We start from the raw sequence: 13,110 nt of genomic DNA, 5'->3' as shown, positions 1-13,110 counted from the left end.
TTGTAGCGATCACGCACGGTCAGCTTCTCCAAGTCTCCAGTGATGTGATCGGTGTCACCACTGTCCAAGTACCAATTTGTGTCAACCCATACTGCGGTGCAGCTAGGTTGGCCGACTTCTCCTCCACGCCTTGGTAGGATTCGTCATAGCGCTTCCAGCATTTCCAAGCTGGATGGCCCATCTTGCCGCATATTTGGCACTGGACTCTAGGGGCGGCAGAGGCATGGTTGTGGTAGTTGCCCCCGCCACCACCGTTGTGTCCACCGCCGCGCCCTCCTGACTTGGAGTAGCCGCCGCCGCGCCCGCCGCGGTCACCACCATTGCCGCCTTGGCGGAGACCGCGATCACCACCGCCACCGTTTCTGCGGCCTCGAGTAGCGGCGTTGGCAGAGGATTGAGACCCTCCACCCCGAAGATTGAGCCTCGTCTCGAAGCTAAGCAGCTGTGAAAACAGCTCGGCCACGGTCACCGGCTCCACCCGGGAACACATGGCGGACACCACCGGGTCGAAATCTTCATCTAGCCCGGCGAGGATGTGGGAGACAATGTCGTCGTCGTCCACCTTCTTCCCTGCAGCGATCAGCTCGTCGCAGAGGGACTTGATCTTCCCGACATAGTGAGTGATGGAGGAGTTGCCCTTCTGCAGGTTGGCGAGGGCAATCCTGACGTTGGTGGTCTGAGAACAGGTGTGAGATGCAAGCATCCCCTCCACCGTGTTCCAGAGTTCAGCCGCGGTGTGACATGATGCAACCTGGATGGCGATCTCACGAGGCAGTGTCATCAGGAGATAGGAGAAAACTTGCTGATCTTGAGTATACCAGGTTTGGAATTCAGGGTTTGGCGCCTTCGCCGTCGTCTTGCCATCAGATGAAGTGACATCAATCTACATGGGCGGTGGTGGCTGCTCGACGTCGAGGTACTTGGCCATCTGTGCGCCTCGGATGGCCGAGAGCACCGTCGCCCGCCATAGGGCCTGATTGCCCTTCGTGAGCTTCTCGGTGGCAGCGTGCGCGAATGGCGAGGATGGGAAGGAACTTGAAGACGACGCCATGAATGTGCTCGAGGATGGCTCTGGTTGCCATGTAAAGACTACGATGGTGGAAGCGTATGTCATCTGTGACAGGGACGCGTACGTGTTTATATAAAGAACCAGATACAAGATCGGCAGGTTGTTGTTGTGGCTTGACCCCTAGTCCAAGTCTATACACAAGATAGAGATCAATCTACACAACAACCTGCTCGGGGTACAACTCCACGTACGTACACAAGTTACACCGTGACGACTATGTCACGTACACAACTACTAGCCTATCTAACAGTTAGGGGGGGGCAGGCCCCTGCTGGTCCCCCCTGTCTCTGCCACTGATCATAGCAGCCAGTAAAAATGCAAAACTGGTAGGCGCCCGGTCGTTTAGATCCGGCAATGTCATTTTCAGGGCAGGTTTTTAGGCACACGTAAATATCAATCAGCACAATTGCCTTGCAAGGACACATGTACTTCTCCATGAATTCCTTCGCATCCACCTTAAGAAACTTTAGTGTTGTGTACCGAGGTCTAATCCGGCCCTCCACAGTGTAAGTGATCAATGTCGAAAGTCGAGCAATGTATGCCAACGCTAACACCTCCTAAGAGTTGAGGACATCTGGTTTTATGTAAGGATGCGAATATTGCGCAAATATATCTAATCAGGGAGGTCAGCAGAGCAAACTACCACTCCCAATGTGGGGTCATCCAAGTGAACGTCGTGATGTGGGAGTGTTCCTAATAAAAACCACTCTCAATGAACACTCAACAATTGCCATGCTAAATTAGATATATTTGCCACGCTATTGTATAAAGATTTGCCATGTTGTAAAGAAAATTTTGAAATGCTAACGGAAATTTGTCATGCTGCCGAAGAGTAATTGCCATGCGTTTTCTGGATATTGCCATGATGCAACATGAAGAATTGTCCGTCTAAAAAATTCCAACTTGTAGAGGATTTGCCATGCTGGCAGAAGAAAATGGACGTGCTACATCAAAGGAAACTGGTAAAAATTGACATGCTATAACAACAGAATTTGACATCCGGGAATTGTTCGCTCAAAGTTGCCATCCATAGCCTCTATTTGCTCCACTCGAGGAAAATGGACAATGGACGACGCCTACCGAAGCCACCTCTCACCAAGACCTAGCCGAACTCCCAAAACTATCACCTAGCCGAACCCCAAAAATCTAGTTTTACTCCTCTAATCGGGACCTAGCCGAACCCCAAAAATCGTCAGAGGAGGATAATTTATTTTCCGCCGCTTATCCCTAGCGTGTATTCACTCCAGTCGGCGGTGGAGCAAAAAATCTCCACTCTTCCGTCCACCACTCTGCCTCTCCTCCTCCCCCATCCCCGCGGCCGGCGAGCCCCCCTCCATCGATGTTCCATGCCACCCCTCCCCCAATGGCCGGATCTCGTGGCCGTCGGTCCCTGCCGCCCATCCGTATCACGGATCTGTGCCGCCACAAGCACAATGCGGGCTCGTCATCTAGCCATCGCGGTAGTGCTGATGCGGCCCATCCCGCTGGCTCTCCGGCTTCCCCGACCTTCCTCCGCCACGGCAGTCACAGAGGAAGTACCACGGCGCCCGGCAGCGAGCGTGGAGGATGTGGGTCGCAGAGATTACCGACCGTGACACCCACGCCAAGAATTGGCTCGGTTTCTTCCACATGCTCGAGCTCGCCTTCCCCGAGTACGATCGTTGGCAGGTCCGGCTGCATGTCACCGCTGCCTGCCTCAACTGAGAAATTTTTACTTCTGGCCTTACCAACTCGTAACTAACACTTTTCACTTTTGCATTTTTGTAGTATGGTGCAGGAGAACCGATGGGCTAGAGAATGGCCCTAACTCATCTTACATCACAACAAAGGCGCTTGATCGGTGGGAGAAGAGATTAGAGGATCTCTTCGAAGGCCGCCCATATGATATGTATGACACAACCCTCTCAGACACAGCGTCAAAGTTTCTAATTGATATCCAGGAAAAATAAGCCGAAGAAGTTGACGTGAAATACATGAAACATAATGACCCTATTGCATAGAAGTTATTGTGTATATTGTAAATTAGCAAGGTTCATTTTGTTTGTTGTTTATTTTATGTAACATAATGACCTATTTTCTTTGCAGCCATTCAGAGATATGATTGAAGGGATGGGCTTGACCTGTGGAAATCAAGGTATAGGACCTTTATCGAGGACTAGGTTTGGTGCGTAACCGAGACTAAAAATCCTAGTCTCATACTTAAAAGGCTGTATGCATCCCTAGTTGGTGCAGAAGCCGGGGAAGTGAAATTCTCCATAAATTTTTTCTCCCAAGGGTTTCCACCGCCACCCCCTCTCCTCCGCCTCCCTTCCATCCCTAGGGTTTCCCCCGCCACCCCTCCCGCCGCTACCGGATCCCAGCTGGGCAAAGCCCATGCGGGGAGGTGATGGCGGCGGCAGGGCTTCCCCCCGTCGCGGCTTGGAGGCGTGGCTGTGGATTTGGATCTTGAGTGGGCGCCTCGGGACGACGTGTGTGTAGCCATGGCGCCGGTCACGCAACGATGTCACCTCCTCTACCTTTGGTTGTCTTCATCGTCGGTCCAAAGGGATCTGGATGGTGGGTGCTGCCTCGCGTTGGCTTCCCGGCGGTGGATCAAGTTGAGGAGGAGATGGTGGCCTGGCTGCTGAAGTGGGTGTGGATGCTACCATCGACAACGGCGCCCGTGGGTGTCGTTTTTCTCATTGGAGGCGATGGTGGGGGGCGTCCCTCGCTCCATTATTTCCAGGGGAAACCTCAGATCTGGGGGAGGCCACCATTGGTGGCGGCGCCCGTGGCCGTCGTAGGCTCGTAGCCCTCGTTGGAGGCATTGAAGGGGCCTCCTGGATGGGATGATGGCGACGTCTTCGTCGTCACCCCCCATGGGGGCATCATCTTTGGAGACATTCATCGGCTTGACGGACATGTGAACGGCTTGGTGGCTGGGCGTCACTTTCCGCGTGATTGTCGGGTGGGGACCGCGGTGGGGCGGTGTGGCATCTACCATCTATGATGATGAGTCTCAGTGGCATGGTGCAGCGGGGTCTCGACGATGAACGCGGGATGATGAACGCGCGCAGGGCAGTGGCGCCGTCTAGCATCATGGTGGCATTGGTGGCAGGCCTCACAGGTCATTACATTTATTTCTCCTGAAGATGGGTATGCGGAATACGGCGGCGGCGAAGAATTCTGGAGTGTGTATGCTAGTACGCGCTATGGGTCTGTCGAACTTGTTGTGCCACTTGCTTGCTGCTGGACGAGTGAGGTACCCGACTTTAGATGTTAGGCTTTGGTGTGATCTCTATTTGGTATTAGGCTCGGACATTTGACACCCCTTCACCAAGGGGATAGGAGTAGCGACAAGTGTTGCCAAGATGGAGGCTTTAGGCTTACTAATATATTACTTTGTAAGGTCCTTATGATAATTAATAAAATAGCTCCATGCATAGCCAAGATGCAGACGCCGGGGGTATATATACATCCTCCTTTTCAAAAAAGGACCTTTGACGAGATCTACCTCTACTGCTACTACGTCGTTGGCACTGTCAGTCTTATGACGATACCAGTGATGGGTATTGCTCCGGACTCAAAATCCTCCGTAGAGAGCGTGTAAAATGTTGCACTGGCCCTTGGCATTGACAACCAGCTGACAAACATCCTCCGAGATGTAGTAAATTGGCACTTACTCTCCTAGTTGATGGGGATTGCTCCGGACTACATTGTGTTTGAAGTGATGTCTTTTGGGTGAACTTTGCATGTTTTAATTGGAAAAACGCGATGATGAAACTTGATGTTATGATGGTTATGCTATGCAAGTTTTAATTTGAATGTTTTTAAGATATGTATTGTGTAGTGGTTGAACTCCATGCAGCTAGGATACAAAATCTACACAATTTTGTTTTTACTAAACTAACTATAGTGGATCAACTAGGTGTAGCCACTATTAGTGAAATAAAAATTTACTCCAGTAACTTTACTCCGTCGGATACTCCTTTAACTTTTAGGGATCAGTTAGAAATGCCCTTAGACCATCCGTCTCAACTCATCCGGTTCCCTACATGTTTGAAAAGAGATGGTAAGGGGAAGTATGATAGTGTTGAATCAATGATAATTAGTGGCTGAATAGTTTAGCGATGTACAAATCGGTGTCCAACTGCGTAGTGCCACAAATTCTTTGAACGAAAGCAACTCTGGGTACGGTCCAGCCAGTGGTGGTGGTGGTTCCACTGGTACAGGAACCATGCTGTTTTGCATAGCTGCAAACATATGTTGCATGCTACTCCCTCCGTTCCAAAATAGATGACTCAACTTTGTACTAACTTTAGCACAAAATTGGGTCATCTATTTTGGAACGGAGGGAGTAGTTGACAAAGCAAACACAAAGGTCAGAAGAAATGAAAGTGCGATATTTACGTTGGTTCTAAGTGGGCAAAACTAACTGTCATCATCCGACGGTTGTACTCCTCGTTTGCTTGAACTCTCTGGGCATGAAGAAATGAAAACCTGTCATTAGTCCAACTCCTCTCCCAGATGACTAGCCACAAGAAGAACTTGCACCAAAGCGGTGCGAATGAGTTCCAGATGGCTTTGGTTAAATCCAAGTAGGACATACAGTAGTTAAGAAGTGGGCTTTATAAGCTGATTGGGCCGAGAAGCATTCGTTCGCCTCCCCTGCCAAACCCAAGTGTCCCTCCTTGAGTCACAAAGTTGTACCACAGTGGTGGATTGCAACAGATTGAGAACCTAAAGAAAGGCATGAACAGAAAATGGTTACGTATGTCCCTAATTAGTCATGAACCCAAGAAGAAAATGGAGTGCAGGCTCAAAGTTAACAGCGAGAAAACTAAACACTTGTTTGAAGAAAAAAAAGATGATATCATAACCCTTTTATGTAAACAAACTGGAATTTTCCCAAATTACTACCTGAAACATGTCATATTGACAGGATTTTTCTAGATTTTTTTAAAATATCAATTTTTTAATGAAAAATTGGATATATCTAGCTAAATAGCCATTATCTCCCAATCATTTTATCCGAATAAGCTCAAAATTCTCTGGTTACTCCTAGAAAGATGTACCATTTACTAGGATTTTTCTAGATCTTTTGAAATAAATATTTGGTTTTGCCAATATAAATGGACAATATTTTCCAAACATGTGCTCAAATTGACATGAAAAATTTCAAGGCCAAGGCTAGTAACAAGTTTGACCAGCTAACTAGAGAATCTTAACTCTTTACAAGAAGTACCCATTTCTTAAATCTAAACACATAACTCTGTAACTAGTAACAGCTAGTTAGATATATCACGATGACGAACGGCAATGGTCATAGTTTTAGAGAAAATAAAACCTTCAGACTTCAGCATAGAGAAATGGCACCAGACAATGTTCAGAGTTTCAGAGAAAATAAAACCTTCAGACTTCAGAGTAGAGAAATGGCACTAGACGGACTAAGATAGAGCCAGATGCTACAATTGTTTACCAGTCGGAGGTCGATGTATAACAAGAGGCAGATCAACAAAGCACCCCCCCCCCCCCTCGCGAAACATGATGGCATTGTGCGAGGGCTGGACCGCTGGAGGACTAGGGGTGGTCATTGTCAGGGATGGCGCCAAGCTGTGAAGGAAAGATTCCGGCGGCGAGAATCCTATTCGTCATGCAGGTCGGGGGATAGCGACCAAACTCGCAACCCCACCCCCCCTCCCGCATGCAAATGGGTCGGCCCGTTAGGTTGTTTGTGTTTTCTTTCATTTTACATTTTTTTTGTTTTTAACTTATTTTTTTCCTTTTTGATTAACAAACTTTTTTCAAAATTTGCTCAACTTTTTTGAAAATCATGAAAAAAAATTCAAATTCATGAACAATTTTAAATTCGTATTTTTTTCGAAAATTGGGAAGAATTTTCAAATTTATATTTTCTTTTACGATGCAACCAATTTTTCGAAATTATGAACAATTTTCAAACTTGCAAATACATTTTTGAAATTCGTGAACTTTTTTCAAATTCATGACATTTTTCTATTTTTTTTGAAGAATTTCTAAAATTGTGATTTGTTTTTTGAAACTTATGAACATTTCATGAATTTGGGAACAATTTCTAAAATCCATGCAGATTTTTAAATTCGTGAGCATTTGTTTTTCAGTTGATGGAAATATTTTGAAATTGAAGATAATTTATTGAATTTACGAACATTTTGTGCAATTTGGGAACCATTTTTAATTCATGAAAAAATTGAATTCGGGAAGATCCTTGAATTAGAAAATGTTTTTTGATTAACAATATATTTATATTCATGTATGTCTGTTTGTGTTCATGAATATATTTAAATTAGAGGAACATTTTTTAAATTTGGAGCATTTTAAAATTTCTGATTTATTTGGAAAATCCATGAAGTTATGTTGAAATCTAAGAAATTTTCAAATCGGTAAATTTTTGCACATTTTTTAAAATTTGGAATTTTTTTTGTATCCCAAACATTTTTAAGTATAAAAAAACAAAAAATATAAAAAGAAAAAGAGAAAACAAACAAGCAGGGGCGTGCGGCCTCGCACATCGGCAGGCCCAGGAGCGGGTCTATGCATTTGTGCGTCACTAAAAATAGGATTTCCTGGTGCAGTGATTTCCTATTTGATGCATTCTGCATCAAAATGTCGGGCAAACGCACATGGATCGAAGATAATCAACAGAGACTGGCCGTCCATTTAGAAGCGAGGGTTGCATTCTAGGGATCCCGGTTTTGGAACCCTTCTAGAAGGTTTCATCCGGTTCTTTCTGGTTTTGGGAACATTCTAGAAGGTTCCTAAACCTGTTTATTTTTTCTGTTTTTTTGGTTTTCTTTTCCATTTTTTCCTGTTTCATTTTTTCTTTTCTCTCCTTTTTAATTTTTTTCTTTTTTTGTGTCTTCTCTTGTTTACTACCCTTTTTTTTCATTTTCTGCGATTTTTCTTTTTATCAAGTTTATTTCCTATTTTAAACAGGTTTTCAGAAATGTAAAACTGTTGGCATTCGATCATTTTTTAAATATTTCCTGGTTTCAAATTTTGTTTGAAACTTCTAAAAAGGTTTAGACTTTCTAATATTTGTACGTTTCAATTTAAAAAAATGTTCCAAATTTCAAAAAAAGGAAATTCAAAAACTATTTTTGTAAAAGTCAGAAATATTTCGGTAATTTCATATAATGTTCCCACATTTAAATTTTTTAAATGTTCATCTGTTGAAAGTTTGTTCACGAATTCAAACAAGGTTGGGGAATTTTAAAAAATTGTTCCCACTTCCAAATTTTGTTCACAAATGAACCAAATGTTCATGTTTGAAAATTTTGTTCCCAAATTCATATAATATTTGGGGAATTTCGAGATAAGTTCGCATTTTCTTTTTGTTCACAAACTCAATTTTTTTTAGGAATTTCCAAAAATGTTCCATATTTCAAAATTTATTCAGAAATTCAAAAAATGTAATGTTTCCAAATTTTGTTTGCGAATTAAAAAAATGTTCGAGCAATTTGGAAATTGTTCATGCTTTGAAAGAAATGTTCATTACTTCAAAAAAAATTCTTCCTGCTTTTCGGAAAATGTTTGTGTTTTTAAAAAATTGTTCATAATTTTAGAAAATGATATTGTTTTCTATTTTGTTCCTTGTTTAGGAAAATGCTTGAGGATCCCCTAAATGATATAATTTTCTTGAAATGTTTGAGGTTTTAGATGCAGATTCCTAGGAATTAAGGTCGCTAGTGACCTGGATCAATAGTAGGAGGTCCTTTGTTGGATTCCCCACTTGTACTTTAGGTTTTGATGTTTTTTCAGAATGCTTAAGTTTTTCCTGCTATAGTTTAGTTATTCTAGAGTCGCGCTGCAGTTTTGGCACAAAGGCTAATTCGTCAGCGTGCGCATCGCAACGAAGTCAGCAGATCGAATGTCAGCGCTAGCACCCTCCTTTTTCCCCCAGATTTTCGACATCGCGAACACAAAGTGGGCCGGCCGAGGTGAGCTACGCCACGTGCGACGCGTCGACTTTTCGACGCAAAGAGCATCACACAGGACAGGTGCTGGGATCCGAACCGGAGATCATGCTATCGAGCGCGTGCTATGCTAGCCACTGCAGCCAACTAGCTCCAGTGCTAAATTAGCAGCGGAACAATAAAAGAAACAACAACGACATCGCTAAAACTTAATGTTTGCTAAAAAAATCCAAAAATTGCAAACGAGAACATTTTACAAAATTACGAACAAATTTGTAACATAAAATTTCCAAAAATGAGAACAAAAAATTGAAATTTTGAACAAATTTCCCCCCCAAAAAACGAAATTCGAACCTCCAAACTTTTTGAAAAAACAAACAAATTTATAAATTCAGAGCATTTTATAAGAAATGAAAAAAAATCTAAAAATGTAAGCTTTTTTCAGAACACAAACAAAAAGTGAGAACATTCTTTTTGAAAATGTGAACAAAATTTTGAAACTCCAAGCGTTTTTCTACATGACTTTATTTGGAAATGCCCAACATTTTTTAACAATGCAAACAATTTTTGAAAATGTAAACAAAATTATAAATTGTGAACATTTTTCAGAGCATGAACAAAGCTCCAAAAACATTTGATGAAGCACTGATTTTTTTCTTAATTCTAAACATTTTTGTAAATTGAGAATGGTTTTTGAAAATGTGAGCATAATTTCGAATTTTGAACATCTTTTTGAATTGTAACTAAAAATGTGAAAACAGGAACATTTTCTTAAATTGTGAACAAAATTTAGAAATTTGAACATCTTTTTGAATTGTAACCAAAAAAGTGAAAACAGGAACATTTTTTGAAATTGTGAACAAAATTTTGCTAATGTGAACATTATTGCAAAAATATGAACAATTTTGACAACAAGATTTTTTTTGAAATTCTGAACAATATTTAAAATTAAAAAAAAGAAAAAAAAATAAAGAAAACAAAAGAACAGAAAAAGACAGTGAAGAAAATTCGACAAAACCAGTAGAAGGAACAAAAGTTTTTTGGACATTCCGTGAAATGGTTTTAAGTTTTGTCGCGGCTGTTTATTTCTCTAAGTTTCGCATTGTGGTTGGTTAACTTGCATGAGCCAGTCACGGTGGCTAATGCGGTGCGTACATCTACAGGAGGTCTGGGTTTGATCCCTTGCGCAAACTGTTTTTGCTGTTTTTAATCTCGCGAGAAGCGAAACGATTGCGAGAAGGGAAACGACTGCAAATGGGCCGGCCCGCGGTGAGCTGCGCCCTGTGCGAAGGCGCGACAACTTGCCGCAATAAGCGGCGAATAGAAAATTCCGTTGCTCGCTTGCTATAGATCGAACGATTCTTGATGAGTATTGGGTGAATCCTGGGTATGTGGTTTGATGGGCTGGCCCTGACTGGCTGCGCTGGGCCTTACTTAGTAGTAAAAAAGAAAAACGGAATCGCTAGAGGGCAGGCTTAAGCCTGTTAAAACCCTTAGTAGATTCGTCGCTGTCCCTTGATAGTCATTTATAAAATACAGAAATATATGCTCAACAAGAAGATTCATTAGTGGCGAACTAATTTCTAGAAGCTTCAGTGGGTACCTCAGAGTTAACACCACACGAGCCTGTTGCCAGAGTGAAGATGTAGGTCTAACATTTTGTGCAGATAGTAAATGAGAACTTTATAACTAGACATGGGTGACAACCATCTTCATCAAGAGGAAAGGCTGGAACCAGTGGCTATAAAAATGGCATATGCATCATCCCTGGAGCCAGAACAAATGCAAGGTGCAAAAAAGAAAGGAGCTTGTCACTGGGTGCACATATGACAGATTAGTAGTACCTCGTGTTGTCCGATAGTTCTAATACTGGCTTATCTCTTCTTGAAATCTCTAGCTTGTTGGATGACCAAGAAAGTAATATAGTTTTTATTTAGGATCGTATGGGAATGTTAGGTCTCGGGATGGCGAACACATACACCTTTGTACATGGTCTTTCTACATTTCTTAAACTTCTATTCCAGTCACCTATGGGGATGACTCACCCATGGCGTGCTGCAAAGTATCAGCAATCATAATTTTTGCATGACCAACTTGGCATGCTAAAGCTGAACCCCTGTTCAACAAGCTGAGCCTCCGTCAGAAAAAGGAAGCATATTATCAAGTGCATATAGTTACAAATAATACCTGTATATACAAGATAAACAAATAACAACTGATGCAAAAAAAAGTGTTGGTGTTCATAATAGTACTTAAGCAAAAATATGGCTACCAATTAGGGTTCAAGATATATAGTTGCTTTTATTACAAAATCTGTTAGAAATACATGTATATGATCCAATAGTTGATTTAAAGGGAATTTTGATCAATAGTGTGCTTTTCATTTACATTGTAGAAACCACTTAGTTGAGAAATGCTCGGTTAAACGTTAAAGCGAAGTATAGCAATAATGCTAGCAAAGCCTTGTTTTTTTTTTGAGGATTTGTGATCGTGTTTTGCTTCAATACCTGTCACGGTCATGGTGTGGCCTGCAAACTGATTACTGAAACTATTTCAGGAAAATGACTGAGAGCCACATAGTACAAACACAACTTACTATTATGACTGTTGCAGCTACATGACGTACACCTTTGTTGCACGCTTGTCGCTTACTGGCAAGAGAACTTCACGATAGGAATTTAGAAGCCATCAAAGGGTTCAGAAATAAAAACACACAGATATATCACAAATTGTACTAGTATTACTACATAATTAGGTTGCTACCAACTGAGGGCAGTTCACAGGATGTATAAACTTTAATGTACTCAGTACATGGAAACTTACTTATTGCTCTATACTCGGCCCTGGTTAAGATCGATCCCAACCATCTTCACGCAGAGGTAGGTCAAACATGTGAAGCAGACCGTACATGACAAGTTAGGTCTAACATTTAGAGCAGAAGGTACATGGCAACCTTATAGCTCGACTTGACTGTGGTTTAAATCGATCACAGCCATGTCCATCAATAGAAATGGCTGGTTATAAAGTAGCATATGCATCATTGCGATTACACGGGAGCCAAACCAAATGCAAGCTGCTACAAAGAGTGGAAGGTTTGCATTGGATGGATATATTGCAGATTAGTAGTGCCTCCTGCTATTCGATCATTCTGGTACCGAGTTTTCTCGTCCGAATCTCTAGCTTGTTAGATGATTAAGAAACTAATACAATGTTTTAAGGATTCTCTAGGAATGGTAGGTCTCAGGATGGCAAACACATAGCCATTTGCACATGGCATGTCTTCCGTGCTCCGATATCCATTCCAGCCACCAATGGTGAATGGTGATGACAGCGAAGCATTGTGAAGCAAGCTGAGAACCTACTCAACGAGAGGCAAGGACTCCACGGCTTCACACACAAGTCCTGAAACATGGAGCTTCTCTGCTACCCTATAGGAGTAGTCGCCGACTCGCCGTCCAAGTTACAATCTGGCGCAGGGGAATCGCTCCATCCCAAGGACGGTAGGCCGTGGCGGCTGAGTACTGGCCGTCAACGGACCACTTCCAAACCTGGCGATCGTCTTCGTCCGTGAGCTGGACGTCGTGCAGGCGGTCAAGCAGCGAGATACTTTCGACGATGATCAGGACAGTGATCACCCCAACGACGTCCCGTATCCAGGCATGCCGAAGGAGGGCCTGTCGCACCATCGTAGTTGTCCGCCTTGCCGGATCTGTCGCCGTAATGAGCCTTGGGGCCAAGGAGGCGATGTTCTGCCCATTCAGCCATGGATCTCTCCAGAATTTGCAGTTGGCGCCAATGCCTACCCGCACCATCGTGGAAGCATGAAGGAGTGCATCGATGTCGTCTTCCCGCGAGTCTGGGTGGCCGCCCGACAGTTGTCGGAGTTGCCACGCTGCCACGCCTAGCGCATCCGCAGGGCCAGTCCAAGGATGTGTAAGTTTGGGACGCCCAGACCACCATATTCGAGCGCTCTACATACCTTATCCCATGCCACAAGGCATTGGCCACCGGAGACCGAGTCGGAACCCGCCCAGAGGAACGCGCGCACTCGCTTGTCGATGGCCTTGATGAACCAAGGAGGCAGCTCCATGGCGATCGAGTGGTACA

At 43.4% G+C, this 13,110-nt stretch overlaps 1 pseudogene; it reads right to left on the bottom strand.

The window, feature by feature from the left end:
• Positions 1-426: 426 nt before the first annotated feature.
• On the bottom strand, positions 427-565 carry LOC123140364 (uncharacterized; annotated as a pseudogene).
• Between the last annotated feature and the right edge of the window lie 12,545 nt (positions 566-13,110).

This window comes from Triticum aestivum, chromosome 6B, assembly GCF_018294505.1.
Source record: "Triticum aestivum cultivar Chinese Spring chromosome 6B, IWGSC CS RefSeq v2.1, whole genome shotgun sequence".
NCBI classification, from domain to species: Eukaryota; Viridiplantae; Streptophyta; class Magnoliopsida; order Poales; family Poaceae; genus Triticum; species Triticum aestivum.
This window is presented reverse-complemented; position numbering and strand designations above follow the sequence as displayed.